At 37.1% G+C, this 13,564-nt stretch overlaps 1 long non-coding RNA gene, 6 other non-coding genes and 2 pseudogenes across 8 annotated transcripts in view; all 9 read right to left on the reverse strand.

Moving 5' to 3' along the window:
* Window positions 1-1,508: 1,508 nt before the first annotated feature.
* LOC129550788 (small nucleolar RNA SNORD113/SNORD114 family) lies at window positions 1,509-1,583 on the reverse strand. The gene has a single exon (XR_008684922.2). It is a non-coding gene; the product is annotated as a small nucleolar RNA SNORD113/SNORD114 family (small nucleolar RNA).
* Window positions 1,584-5,169: 3,586 nt separating this feature from the next.
* Window positions 5,170-5,245, reverse strand: LOC129550787 (small nucleolar RNA SNORD113/SNORD114 family; annotated as a pseudogene).
* Window positions 5,246-7,026: 1,781 nt separating this feature from the next.
* On the reverse strand, window positions 7,027-7,100 carry LOC148774472 (small nucleolar RNA SNORD113/SNORD114 family). Its single transcript, XR_016035747.1, has one exon. It is a non-coding gene; the product is annotated as a small nucleolar RNA SNORD113/SNORD114 family (small nucleolar RNA).
* A 21-nt stretch (window positions 7,101-7,121) lies between these two features.
* The window catches only part of LOC129550657 (uncharacterized), a 69,215-nt gene continuing 62,772 nt past the window's right edge, over window positions 7,122-13,564 (reverse strand). For both annotated transcript variants that reach the window (XR_016035723.1, XR_016035724.1), the window contains exons 25-26: window positions 13,169-13,246; window positions 7,122-12,228 (exon numbers count right to left, since the gene is read on the reverse strand). This is a non-coding gene — a long non-coding RNA (uncharacterized LOC129550657). The remainder of the gene's footprint in view (window positions 12,229-13,168; window positions 13,247-13,564) is intronic.
* On the reverse strand, window positions 8,676-8,752 carry LOC129550799 (small nucleolar RNA SNORD113/SNORD114 family; annotated as a pseudogene).
* Window positions 9,861-9,932, reverse strand: LOC129550800 (small nucleolar RNA SNORD113/SNORD114 family). Its single transcript, XR_008684931.1, has one exon. It is a non-coding gene; the product is annotated as a small nucleolar RNA SNORD113/SNORD114 family (small nucleolar RNA).
* On the reverse strand, window positions 11,016-11,087 carry LOC129550796 (small nucleolar RNA SNORD113/SNORD114 family). Its single transcript, XR_008684928.1, has one exon. It is a non-coding gene; the product is annotated as a small nucleolar RNA SNORD113/SNORD114 family (small nucleolar RNA).
* On the reverse strand, window positions 11,303-11,374 carry LOC129550793 (small nucleolar RNA SNORD113/SNORD114 family). Its single transcript, XR_008684925.1, has one exon. It is a non-coding gene; the product is annotated as a small nucleolar RNA SNORD113/SNORD114 family (small nucleolar RNA).
* On the reverse strand, window positions 13,392-13,466 carry LOC129550777 (small nucleolar RNA SNORD113/SNORD114 family). The gene has a single exon (XR_008684913.1). It is a non-coding gene; the product is annotated as a small nucleolar RNA SNORD113/SNORD114 family (small nucleolar RNA).

The raw sequence follows: 13,564 nt of genomic DNA on the forward strand, positions 1-13,564 counted from the left end.
CTCTTAACAAACTAGAACTCATCACTGATCGAGAGCAAGAATACTGATTATGTCTCTTCTCTGTCTAAATGACATTACCCCAAACAGGAAACTACTCTGGCTTCCTGGTCCAGTGGTTAAGACTTCAGTTTCCAATGCAAGGGGTGTGGTTCTAGGATGATATTTAAAAACGTACAACTCAACAGTTGTATTAGGTTACAGCCTAATCCTAATGTGTAATTCATTCTCATCTCTGGTCTTTTAAAATTTTGTGTCCAGATGTAGCCTTTTATCCATTGTTCTGTAATATAACAGACTACCCGCCCAAGGATGAAAACTCTGTTTACCACTTATACAGGCCTACAGGCTTCTTCTGAGACATGACATTTACCTATGAGGAGTCACTCTGCGGAGCACAAAACAAGTATTAAAAATAATGAAGCAGCCTAGGTTTCAACTTTGCTCTAATACACTAATGGATGCAGAGTGAGAAAGTTTAGATTAATCTGAAAACTTTGGGTGTGCCACTTGCTTCAGTTGGCAGAAAGCTAAGCCCTCTTTTAGTCTAATTAGTTCAATGATAAATTTTTTTAAACATTTTTTAAAGATTCTTTTTGATGTGGGCTCTATTTTAAAGTCTTTATTGAATTTGTTACAATATTGCTTCTGTTGTTTAGGTTCTTATTTTTTACCATGAGGCATGAGGAATCTCCGATCCTCAACCAGGGATCAAAACCACACCCCTTGCATTGGAAAGTGAAGTCTTAACCACTGAACCATGAGGGAAGTCTCTCAATATTCTTCTTACCCAAACCAGCAAGAGACAGAATTTCTGCTCTAAGAGGGACATCATCTGAGTGGAATTGGTTAAATCATAATTATTGCAAGACGTGCTCATTACTGGCCCACGCTTTGTCCCTTTGAGCGACTGACTGTTATTAACTTATTCACTTATGCACTCTAATGATAAAATTGCACACGCTCAATGCCATAGCATGAATAATACTAACACATGCGCAGTTCATTGCTCATTACCAAACTGATAACAGACAGTGTAACTCTGTAATGGAATTCTGTGAGCACAATAGCTCGTGCTGCCTAACAAACTTTTATCAGTGTCCTTCTTTAATTTAAACAGAGCTTAATCTTCTATTTAATTTTATAAACATGTTTCCTAATTAGTAATAAAACAAATAACCAGTAGACCAAAGACACCCCAGGACGGGAAACTGACAACTCATACATCGGTCTCTATGTGCTGCATTCTGAAAGATAAGCAATGTGAATACGAACTCCTCAAAAATAGGTTAATAATACGCGCTCCATTACGGATGCAATCACTGCTCTAGGCCTGGCCACGTTTTTATTCACTTATTCCTACTGGCTAAACCTTCATGCATTAATTCACTTATACTAATATAATCATTATCTGTGACCCAAAAAAGCCCCAGAACAGGATAGTCAAATATTTGTAAAAACTGTCTATAGGATCATTTTCAACAGAGCCACAGATTAGATTTCTTCTCATGGTGGACCTCAGATACGCAAACAAGTATTATTCATCATCCTTGACTCAGACACCACCAGTCATTAGCAAAGGTTTAAGCACAGAATCTTTTTCTTCATAGTGCCAAGTTGCTTCAGTTGTGTCCAACTCTTTGTGACCCCATGGACTTAGCCGTCCAGGCCTGTCTGATGGTGGGATTCTCCAGGCAAGAAAACTGGAATAAGTTTCCACGCCCTCCTTCAGTGGATCTTCCGGACCCAGGGATCAAATGCATGTCTCTTATGTCTCCTGCATTGGCAGGGGGCTTCTATAGCACTAGCGCCACCTGGGGGGTCCCTTTTCCTCATTATATTCTGCCTATTGATTTATTAAGTTATGACTTATAACTAAAAAGAAATATACATGAATCAGAAAAAAAGCAAAATGAGAACCTTGATATCCCTAAGATCTACCAATCAAATCATTTCCCAGCAACGAGACCTGTTTCTTGAATTGACCTCAGTGCTTCACACACGGATGCCTTGACACAATTTGGCCTATCAACCCATGTTATTGGACTACAGTTGCCCTGCTTTGATTATATTTCCTACATCTTAACAATGCACTGACCATAACAAACCAACCAAACCGAGACATGAACTTAACTATGACTCACACTGATCTCCCTGCTGCTAAGACTCCACTGAGTTTGGGGCCATGGCAGAATGCTAAAATCAGTGCAGGAGTGATCGCTCTGAGCAGCACAAAAAAGAACAAAAAATAAAGTTTGAGACCGTCTATCTACTGGTTGTTTGAATTCCATCTTTCCTAGACTCAGTCATTTAATACTGATTAGTTTACAGTACATGACTTATACATCACCAGGACTCATCATTGATCCAGTATTCCTTTTTAGAGTCATAGATTAGCAATAATGTATTCCTTTTTCTTGCTGAATAGTACTCCACTGCGTAGACATACCACGTTTGTCTAGTCACCAGGTGACGGACATTTAGGTTATTTGTGTGCGTGTGTGCTCAGTCGTGTCCGACTCTTGGAAACCCCATAGACTGTAGACCTCCAGGATCCTCTGGGCATGGAATTTTCCAGGCCAGAATACTGGAGTGGGTTGCCACTTTCTCCTCCAGGGGACACGGATTCAATATTGTCCCAATTTTGCTTCATTCATAACTGTGTATGCTGATCAAATCTCATATGCTGCTGGTCATCATTAACGATCCATGTTAGACCCTCGTTGTATTCGTGTTACATTTATATCAGCTAAATCATTCATCATGGATATTAATAAAAATCACATTATTTAAGAAAATACACCAATGAGATCCTTAAATATTACTGAACTCTGTGTAAAGAAGCTTTTCCCATATACACTACGTGTGTGTGCACATGCGTGCGTGTGTACACGTGTGTGTATGTGTGTGTATGTGTGTGCACGTGTGTGCATGTGTGTGTGTGTGTGTGCGTGTACCTGCTCAGCCATGTTCAATTCTTTGTGACCCTGTGGACTGTAGCCCACCAGGCTTGTCTTTACTCAAATAATAACTGAAACCAAAATAATATCTTTGAATACTGTGACTCACCATGTTCTCTTTCCTACCACAGCAACAGAATCTCGACCAGGACAGAACCCGAGACGAGCTTGGTGCGTCCACACTGAAGAGCACCAAGCAGACAAAACGATCAACAAGCTGAGTCAGTCTCCTCTCCCGTCGATGCAGTTTCCAGTCTCCATGTATGGAGCCATTTAAGTGCTTGTTAATTCATAGTAACTTTTCTTTTTCTTTCAGTACAATAAACATCAAACATGCAACTGACTCAGGGCAATTCCTGGTTACTACTTACCCCTGAAAATACGCTTAAGGTAAGACATAATATATTTAGTCCACTTTATTATCTCTTCCAATATGTTAATATTCATTTTCCTGACTAAATATTTAATAATGAACGATGTTTCACCCTCTTCATCTTTATTCATTTACACATTTGCTAATTTATTCTGCCACTGATTCATTTATAATTATATTCTTAAAATTCATGAGCACAAAGACGAAGAAAGAGGTCACCGTGTGATACTGAAATCCATCTACAGTCATTTAAATTATAGGAATAAATGAGTTCTTTTGCATTGAACCTCAGACTTCTGGACACATAGAATTCATTGTATGCGATTCACACACCAGACATCATTACTAGGCAGTGACTGGTCAACTTCCTCTTCATTTACATCTATATCTGTTTATTAATTCATTAATAAGGAAAGTGAAAGTTACTCAGTTGTGTCCAGCGTTTTGCGACCCCATGGACTATACAGTCCATGGAATTCTCCAGGTCAGAATACTGGAGTGGGTAGTCATGCCCTCCTCCAGGGGATCTTCCCAATGATACTATTTCTCCTCATACATTCCTGACCTTAGTTGAAAGGGTTAATTGAAGCAGAGACTATAAAGTAGAATTTTTCATGTTGCACCATCTTCCAGGCACACATATATATGACTCATACATCAACACTGGTCATAATTGATCTAATATTGCCCCCTTTTTTCAATCATTTCTATAGCTTTATTGATCAAATAATAATTTCACTAATAATAATTTTTAAAGTTATGATTCACAAAATTTCAAGAATACTTTTTGTGTCCCTAATCTATATATTGGAGAAGGAAATGGCAACCCACTCCAGTGTTCTTGCCTGGAGAATCCCAGGGACGGGGGAGCCTGGTGGGCTTCCGTCTATGGGGTCACACAGAGTCGGACACGACTGACGTGACTTAGCAGTAGCAGCAATCTATATATAGAATTATTCTCACAATGATATCTCTTGTTAATTATCCTCAGTTTTTCTTATACACATCAATGCAATGTTAACTCTATCCCATATTTATCACTAAGGTAGAGCTGCATTCTCTAAATATATTTCACACTTTTAAATGAATAACTTAAAAAAAACCCAGAAACCGAGAAAGCAACTTCATTATTACTCACATTAATCTCTGTATTCCTATTATATACAGACAACCGGAGAGCTCATGATGGTGGACGATGCATCTGTTCTGAGAAGCACAGCACAGAGCAGACAGTAAAATAAATTATGACACAATCACCATTTCTGAATAGGTATCAATGTTTTCAATTTCATTAACACCTTTTGCTACACAACATACATTCCTAATTGCACAACGTTTCATCCTATTGTTTTTTTAACGAATTTATTCATATATGTCTAATGAAGTGAAAATTGCTCAGTCGTGTCCAACTCTTTGTGATCCCATGGACTGTAGAGTCCATGGAATTCTCCAGGCCAGAATACTGGAGTGGGTAGCCTTTCCCTTCTCCAGCGGATCTTCCCAACCCAGGGATCGAGCCCAGGTCTCCCTCATTGCAAGCGGATTCTTTACCAGCTGAGCCACAAGGGAAGCCCAAGAATACTGGAGTGGGTAGCCTATCCCTTCTCCTGCAGATGGCCCTGACCCAGGAATTAGACTGGTGTCTCCTGCATTGCAGGAGGATTCTTTATCAACTGAGCTGTGAGGGAAGCTAATTTCATTATTAAAAAGAAATCGAAGGCTATACAAGAATATGACCAATATTGATCACAATCAATACAAGAATATGATCTTTGTATATGTCTCATATCTCTTTACAGAAACAGTTTCAACAGAGGAACAGACTAATTTTGTTCCATGTTGGACCTCAGAGTTTCAGACACATATTTTCTCATAGCCCATGACTCCTTTATTATCAGTCATCGTCACTGGTCCATGACTGGATCTATTCCTCTTCATTTGTATGCTGTACTGATTAAATTATGAATGCATTGATACAAATAAAAATAATACATGGTTCATAAAAGCTCTAGGACAAGATCAAGAATATGCCTAACAGCAGTTGGCAGAATCTTTTTCCACATAGACTAAACCTTTTATTTAATAGACCTCAATCATGTTCATTATTGATTAATCAACACAGTACTTCATATTTATCATTAGGCCATGACAAACTTTTTAATGAATTGAATACTCTCTAATAATACTATAAATACCCTTAAACAGATGACCCAGTCCAAGACAATAATGATGACCATTACTCACCTTGGTCTCACAATCTTTGTAACAACAGAGGCTAAAATCAGCTCCAGCGTCTATTCTCAAACGGATCAAGCAGACAAGATGATAAAAATGTGGAGAGTTTCTCTCCACTGATTCAGAGTTTTCACAATTCATTTGCATAGTCATTTAGGCATTTATTAATTTATAGTAATGCTCATTTATTTTGCTCTTAATAAATCAAATATCAACATTGTAACTTTATCAGTAAATGACGATCATCATTATTATTCTCACTCAAAGACATGTACACTTGATTCTTTTATTTTCCATTCCAATTTATGTCATCAGATTTCTTTATAATACTTACAATGAACAGTGTTTCCTTGTTTCATATTTATTCACTTACATATTTGTTTATCCTGCCATTGATTTCTTAATAATAATAATTTTAGATATTACTGCACACAGACTAAGAACATGATCCCCATAGATGCCCTGGCCCAAAACTCCCTATAGGATCACTTCAAAACAGAGCGAAGTATTAGATTTTTTGTGTTGACCTGTGGTGATCCTCATCAAAGACTCATACCACAAGTCATCATTATTTGTCCATATTTGTCCTCGTTACCTTCCTTCACGTCAACACCTTTTACTGATCATCCATTCACTATTAACAATAAAAAAAAAAGTGCTTCATGGTCACAAAAACTTCATTTGTCTATAGAATGACTTCCCACAGAAACTGTCATCAATTGACCTCAAAGTTTCCTACCCAGATGCATTAATATAATGTTTCATATTAACCCTACTTCTACTATTTGGCCATGGTTCACAATCATTTTTTTTTATAGAATTTAAAGAATGCAGTGAAAATCTTACAAAAATGAAAACCACAAAATCAAGAAGAGGTCTGACTATGACTCACGTTGTTCTCCTAACCCTTAACACATCAAACGCAACCACAGAATTCATGACCACGAGGAAGGCTTACACTAGCCTATGGTGACCAGTCTAAGGAGGAGAAGATAAACTAGAAGATAAAAAAGACGTCAAGATATTATTTTAATTAGTCTTTGAATTCCATGTTTCATTTAGTCATTTAAGTAGGTAGTGAACTGGGGTCATTTATACTTCAGTTTCTCCTAAGTAAATGAACAATATCAATTTTGACACGGACACAGATCATAGACACATTACATAGAGAACATAAACAATTGACTTATCAATCACTATATCATTCTTAGCGAAAGAATAACATTCCTGTACCATAAATTTCCTAATTTACATTTGTTTTTAATGTATATTAATAGAATTTCTTGCCTAACCATGTTTCTATGGTTGAACAGTTACACCAATTTCATCTTTATATATTATTTCATTGATCCAATTGTAAACATAAAAAGAAAATGTATGAACATAAAACAAGATACTTGTATATTCCTGACAGGTGTCTATAGGGTCACCTGGAACAGAGGCAATGGGTCGCCATTTGTATTGGACCTCAGAGTTCCAGACACGTATTCATTGCACATGACTCATACACGCACCTAAAAACCATCATTGATCCAATGTTGTACCTATGTTCTTCATTCACTTCTATGGTGTTTATTTATTAATTCATTAATTCACTAATAATTTTAAAACTCAATTATTTGCAAAAAGCAAAAATAAAAATAAAAAAACCCCGAAACCACTCTTCTATGTAGAGAATCATTTTCATACCAATAAATCTCTTTCTTTATACCCTGTGTTGTTCTGTTACATGTCAGTTCAGTGTTTATCCCTGGGCTGCTTATGGCGATTCCTATTATATGTTACTCTTCAATAATACATGAGATGCTCCGAAACAAACCACAGAAAGGACACAAGATATGGACTCCTAGTCACACTGGCCTCTGTGCTCCAACAGAGATGCAGACACAGAGGTCCCTTCCACGCTACCCCTGCTTAAATCAGCTCGAGGGTGTAGGGTCTGCAAAGTAGAAAACAGTTAATGATTCAAAAACAAATAGTTTAAGTACATGCCCATCGATCCTTGATGTCCACATTTCATTTACTCACATATTGAAGTATTTATAAATTATTCATAACGGATCTATTTTTCTCTTAAAAAAATGAACAACAACAAACTTGAGACAAATCCATAATACTGTAAGTGACTCTCAATTATCTGTATTGATGTAATATTTAGTCAAAGATACACTGGTGAGCCACTTTCTCCTGACCGAGTTTCAGTATTTTCAATTTCACTAATAGTATTTCTTGCCTCACTACCTGTTTATAGTTAGACAAGGTTTCACCCTTTTTACTTATTATTTCTTTACCTTTTTCTTTACCTATTATTTATATTTCTTTACCGGTTCTAAAATTGATCTCTTAATAGTAATAAATACAAATCGATGAAAACAATAGCTGTACTGGGTATATTTCAACATCTGTTCAGTTCAGTTTAGTCGCTCAGTCGTGTCCGACTCTTCGCGACCCCATGAACCACATAAAGAAATACACTAGGCTTTTGTTGCACGTCATTATCAGGACATATATTATTCCTTATATAGACTCATCTGCTACCAGTCATCATCACGGAGCCCAGGAAAACACATTTTTCATTCTTATAAACATTTGGGTTTTTATAAATTTGCTACTAAATACACATAAATGAAAAATAAACTAAAATATCCTCAATATCTATCTCAAAAATCTTTTCCAGAGACTAACTCTGTTTCCAAAACTGCCCTCAAAGATATGTGTATAGATTAATAAAGATAATATTTCATGTCAATCTGATACTTAACATGGCATTTTCCCTTCTTCGATTGTTTGAGCAAGCTCTGGGAGTTGGTGATGGACAGGGAAGCCTGGAAAGCTGCAGTGCACGGGCTCGTGAAGAGTGGAACACGACTGAGCGACTGAACTACCGACTATCCTTAAATAAACCACTCAAACTGAAACACTGGCCATTACTTACATGGTCTTAACATACCTACAACGCAAACGAAACCAGAGAGTGTGTAACCATGGAAGATGCTCCCATCCGCCCAGGTACACCCATTCTGAGGAGTATAAGGCAAAGGAGATGACAATAAAATGAGGCAATTCTACCAATATCTTCTCTGCTGTGAATGGACAAGCTTAATCCAATATTGGGCCTCAGAGTTCCAGACACACTTTCATTGCATATGATTCATAATGATGATGACCAGAAATCATCATCGATCCAACATCGGTCCCCACTTTTCTGCACATATTTCTATATCTTTACTGGTTAAATAAAAATCCATTAATAAATTTAGCAAGACAATCCGAAAAAATAAAGCAAAAAGAGCCCAGGTGTACACTGAAGTACTATTACTTTAATGTATCTTCCTCAATAATACACTGTTTTCCATATATACATTCATCAATACAATAGCTCATATATCCATAATTCAACACTCCGATGCAGCTGCCTTCTTTACTTATATTCAACATTTCTTTACTTATATTCAACAATAATACAGTAAATTACTTCAATAAAAAAAAAAACAGAGAATGTCAACTATTAGCCACATTAATCTCCACCTTCCTATTATACAAAGGCAACCCCAGGGCTTCTGTCCATGGAAGATGCTAAATCATCTGTACCGGCTTCTTTCTGAGCAGGACAGAACACAGACGATAATGACAATATTGACACCTAATAACCACCGATCCTTGTTTTCTCTGCTTCGTTTACTCAGTATTTAGGACTGTATTACTTTTCCTTTCTGTTTATATTCTTTTAATCTTGTTAACACAAAAGAACTCAATCTTTAGTTTGAAGCAGAACTACTAAACTGTCTCTTGTGCATTTCTAGGTCTTCCCTGGTGACTCAATGGGTAAAGAGTCTGCCTGCAATGCAGGAGACCCAGGTTCAACCCCTGGCTCAAGAAGACCCCCTGGAGAAGGAAATGGCAACCCTCTCCATTTCTTGCCTGGAGAATCCCATGGACAGAGGAGCCTGGAGGGCTAAATTCTATGCGGTCAAAAGAGTCGGAGACAACTGAGTGACTCACATTTTTACTTTCATGCATTTCTATCTAATCGTGGTCAAAGACGTGACCCTCACTCATTTATTTAATATGATTCAGCGTTTTCAGAGTTTATTATGGTATCTTTTGTCTCACTCAATATGTTCCTATTTGGACAGTGCTGCACTTTCTTACATTTGTTTAATGGTTCTTCAGAGATGCGTTAATAGTAACAAGTTTAAGTCTATGAAATCAAAAGAAGACTATAACCTACCTATATTCCTGATATCTCTACAGAAACAATTTCACCAGAAGGAAGATATTACTGGCGTTCTGGGTTGGACCTCAGAGTCTGAGACATGTTTTCATCATTTAGGACTCTTCCCATCACGATCATCGTCACTGGTCCACGATTAAGTCTCTTTTCTTTGTTCATTTCCAGATTTGTTTTCATTAAATCATTGAATAAATAATAATAAGTATATAATAATGGTTGTTGTGTTGTGTTTGTCACTTACTCGCGTCTGACTCTTCATCCCCATGGATTGCAGTCCACCAGGCTCCTCTGTCCGTGGGATCCTCCAGGCAAGAATACTGGAGTGGGCTGCCATTTCCTTCTCCAATTAATAATGATAATAGTTATTACCACTAATAAAAATAATAATTGTGATAATAAAGATAAGTATCCCAAGAATGAGATCCTTCAGTGCCCCTAACCTCAGTTTACAGGATCAGTTATCAAAAGGAGTCTTTCTCAACCAATTTTCGACCTCCGTTCTGCCCATTATTAATTATTTGAAATAATCGTTCTTGATTATTTATCATTGAACTAATTTTTTTGAATAATTTAATACTTTTTAACAATACCATGAGGACCCTCAGACAAATCACCCAATCTAAGACAACAACCTTGTCCATTGTTCACCTTAGTCTCCTCCCTATCAGAGTTGGTGTCACAACTGAGCACAACAGAAGTTGGAGGATCAGGAACACCCGTCCTACAAAGTAACAAACACACGAGGTGGGAGAGCTACAGAGACAGTCTTCCCATTGATCCAAGAGGCTGCCTGTTCCTTCGCATAGTAACTGAGGCATTAACCAAACCATACTCAGATTTGTTTTTCCCCTTAATAAATTAAATGTCAATCTTGCAACTGACTCAGCCAGTAACTAATACCTGTCCCTTTCTATATCACCCTGAGCCAAAGAGGTAATACCCTCATAACATAAAGATATGTTATTGATCATCAGTCTTTTCAATATATATACATAATAGTGATTTCTGCCTAACCACATATTTTAATAATTGAAAAAGCTACATATTCATCATTTTTTTTATTTTATACATTTGTATATTGATTACTTCATTGATCCAATTATAAAAATAGAAAAAAATGCATGGTGATAATAACCAAAACAAATATCTTTGTATCTTCCTAACCACTACCTAAAAGGTCACTTCACACAGGTCAGTGGACTTGATCTCATTTGCATCAAACCTCAGAGCTCCAGACCCGTATTCATTGCACACAACTCGCACGCCTCAGGGAGTCACCATCGATCCATTACTGTCCATCTTATTCAAATACATCTCTGTTTAATTTATGAATCACAAATTCACTACTAATTTTATCAGCACAATTTTTAAAAAGGAGATGATACATACAGAATTATTCTTACTGTAACACTTGAATACAAGAATATGATCTCTTTACATTTCAGCAACCTCACAAAAGAGACAGTTTCTCATCAGAGGGAAAATAGTACTGATGTCTGTATAATGGACCTCAGAGTTCTAGCCATGTTTTCATCGTTTAGGACTCTTCCCGAAACGATCATCATCATTGGTCCATGACTGAAACTCCACTCTTTGTTCAATTCTGTTTATTGACTAAGTAATTCACTAGTAATAATTTAAAAATCCTATTATTCACAAAACTATAGAAAAGTCATGATATTCCTAAGGTATAAATAGATCATTCTTACAACAAAGTACCTCTTTTAAATTAGATGCTTTTTTTCACCTATGCAGTAATCGATTAATGTGTCATAAATTTCAATAGTTATCACTGAGCTAGACTTGGCTTTCTGTTATTCTGCATGGAACATTCTGCCAATACAGTGAATACACACACACACACACGCACAAAGCAACAAAAATAAATGAACAAACCGAGACAAAAAACTGATTATTACTCACATTGGTCTCTGTGCACCTAACACGGAGGTGTAATCGTTAAGGTGCACCACCATGGAATAATGCTTAGTCAGCTTAAATGTGCCCATTCTGAACAATGCAAAGCACAGTCCATGAGAAAGGGGGGAAAACATATCGCGATTCGTCTTACACTCTACATTTCATTTATCCAATCATTGAGAAATGTATAGCTTTCCCATAATGTACAGATTGCTTTCTCTAGACAGAAAGAACATCCTTATACTTGAGATTGACTCAGATCAATAAAACTGACTCCCAATGTTTCAGATCTATCTGCATCAACCTAGACAGCATATTAAAAAGCAGAAACTTACATTGCTGACAAAGGTCCATCTAGTCAAAGCTATGGTTTTCCCAGTGGTCATGGATGGATGTCAGAGTTGGACCATAAAGAAAGCTGAGTGCCAAACAATTGATGCTTCTGAAATGTGGTGTTGGAGAAGACTCTTAAGAGCCCCTTGGACTGCAGGAGATCAAACCAGTCAATCCTAAAGGAAATTAGTCCCGAATATTCATTAGAAGGACTGATGCTGAAGCTGAAGCTCCAATACTTTGGCCATCTGATGCGAAGAACTAACTCATTGGAAAAGACCCTGATGCTGGGAAAGACTGAAGGCAGGAGAAGGAGATGACAGAGGATGAGATGGTTGGATGGCATCACCGACTCGATGGACGTGAGTTTGAGTAAGCCCTGGGAGTTGGTGATGGACAGGGAAGCCTGGTGCTGCAGTCCATGGGGTCCCAAAGTGTCGGACATGACTAAGTGAACTGAACTGATCTGAATCTTAGCCAAAGGGGTAACCTAATTCATAATGGTCATCAGAGTTGGGAATTTTTATTACGATTTCTTTTCTCACCATCTATGTTCAAAATTAGACAATAATATATTCGTTCTTCTTCATCTTTTATCTGTATCTTTAATGGTACTCTCAGTGATCTATTAATAATTTTAAAACTCAGTCTTAGAACTTGAACTGTAAACATTCCTAACATCTGCCTACAGGAAAAAGTAAACAAAGAAATGGAGTGTGGAATGCATTGGGCCTCGGGGTTCCAGACCTTTATCATTTGTTGTCCATGACTCATCTGCTAATCATCACTGGTACACCTGAGACCAAGTTTTAGTTCATTCATTTATCTATTTATTTCTATTAAATCCTCATTCATTGAAAATAATACATGATTAGCAAAATAAAACAAAGAACTAGACACTTGAATACCCCTACTTCTAATTAACATCAAGATAGATTATACCTTTCACTAATAAATATCACTGCTATATATTATCAGTTAATCAATATAAGGTTACATATCATACATATTATTGGGCCACGTTAATCTTTTGCTTCTATCTATTGTTTTTGAAAATACAATAAAAACTCTGAAAACAAGTCCCCAAACCAGACCATAACCCTGGACATTACTCACCTGGCTCTCTGCCCCATAGCAATCTGAAGCTCATGACCTTGATCACCACGGAGGCTAAAGTCACCTTGAGCTTCTATTCTGAAAAGTAATAAGCAGAGAAGGTGATCCCAGATATGGAAACTTTCTCTCCTTTGACCTGCAGGCATGTTTATTGATGTTTTTAATGGTTCATTTACCATAAGCAATGAAAATGCATGAAGAGAAAGACTACATTTCTTTCATATTGGACCTCAGAGTTCCAGACACATATTATTCATCATCAATGGCTCATATGCTGGTATTGATCATCACTGATCCACAAACGATGACTTCCTCTTCATTCGATATTGGTTCTTTGCTACTCCACAGAGTGCAGCACTCCAGGCTTCCCTGTCCATCACCAACTCCCAGAGTCTA

The sequence above is a fragment of the Moschus berezovskii genome, chromosome 21 (genome assembly GCF_049115385.1).
Source record: "Moschus berezovskii isolate FMDL1 chromosome 21, NW_MosBer_1.0, whole genome shotgun sequence".
In the NCBI taxonomy this organism is placed as follows: Eukaryota; Metazoa; Chordata; class Mammalia; order Artiodactyla; family Moschidae; genus Moschus; species Moschus berezovskii.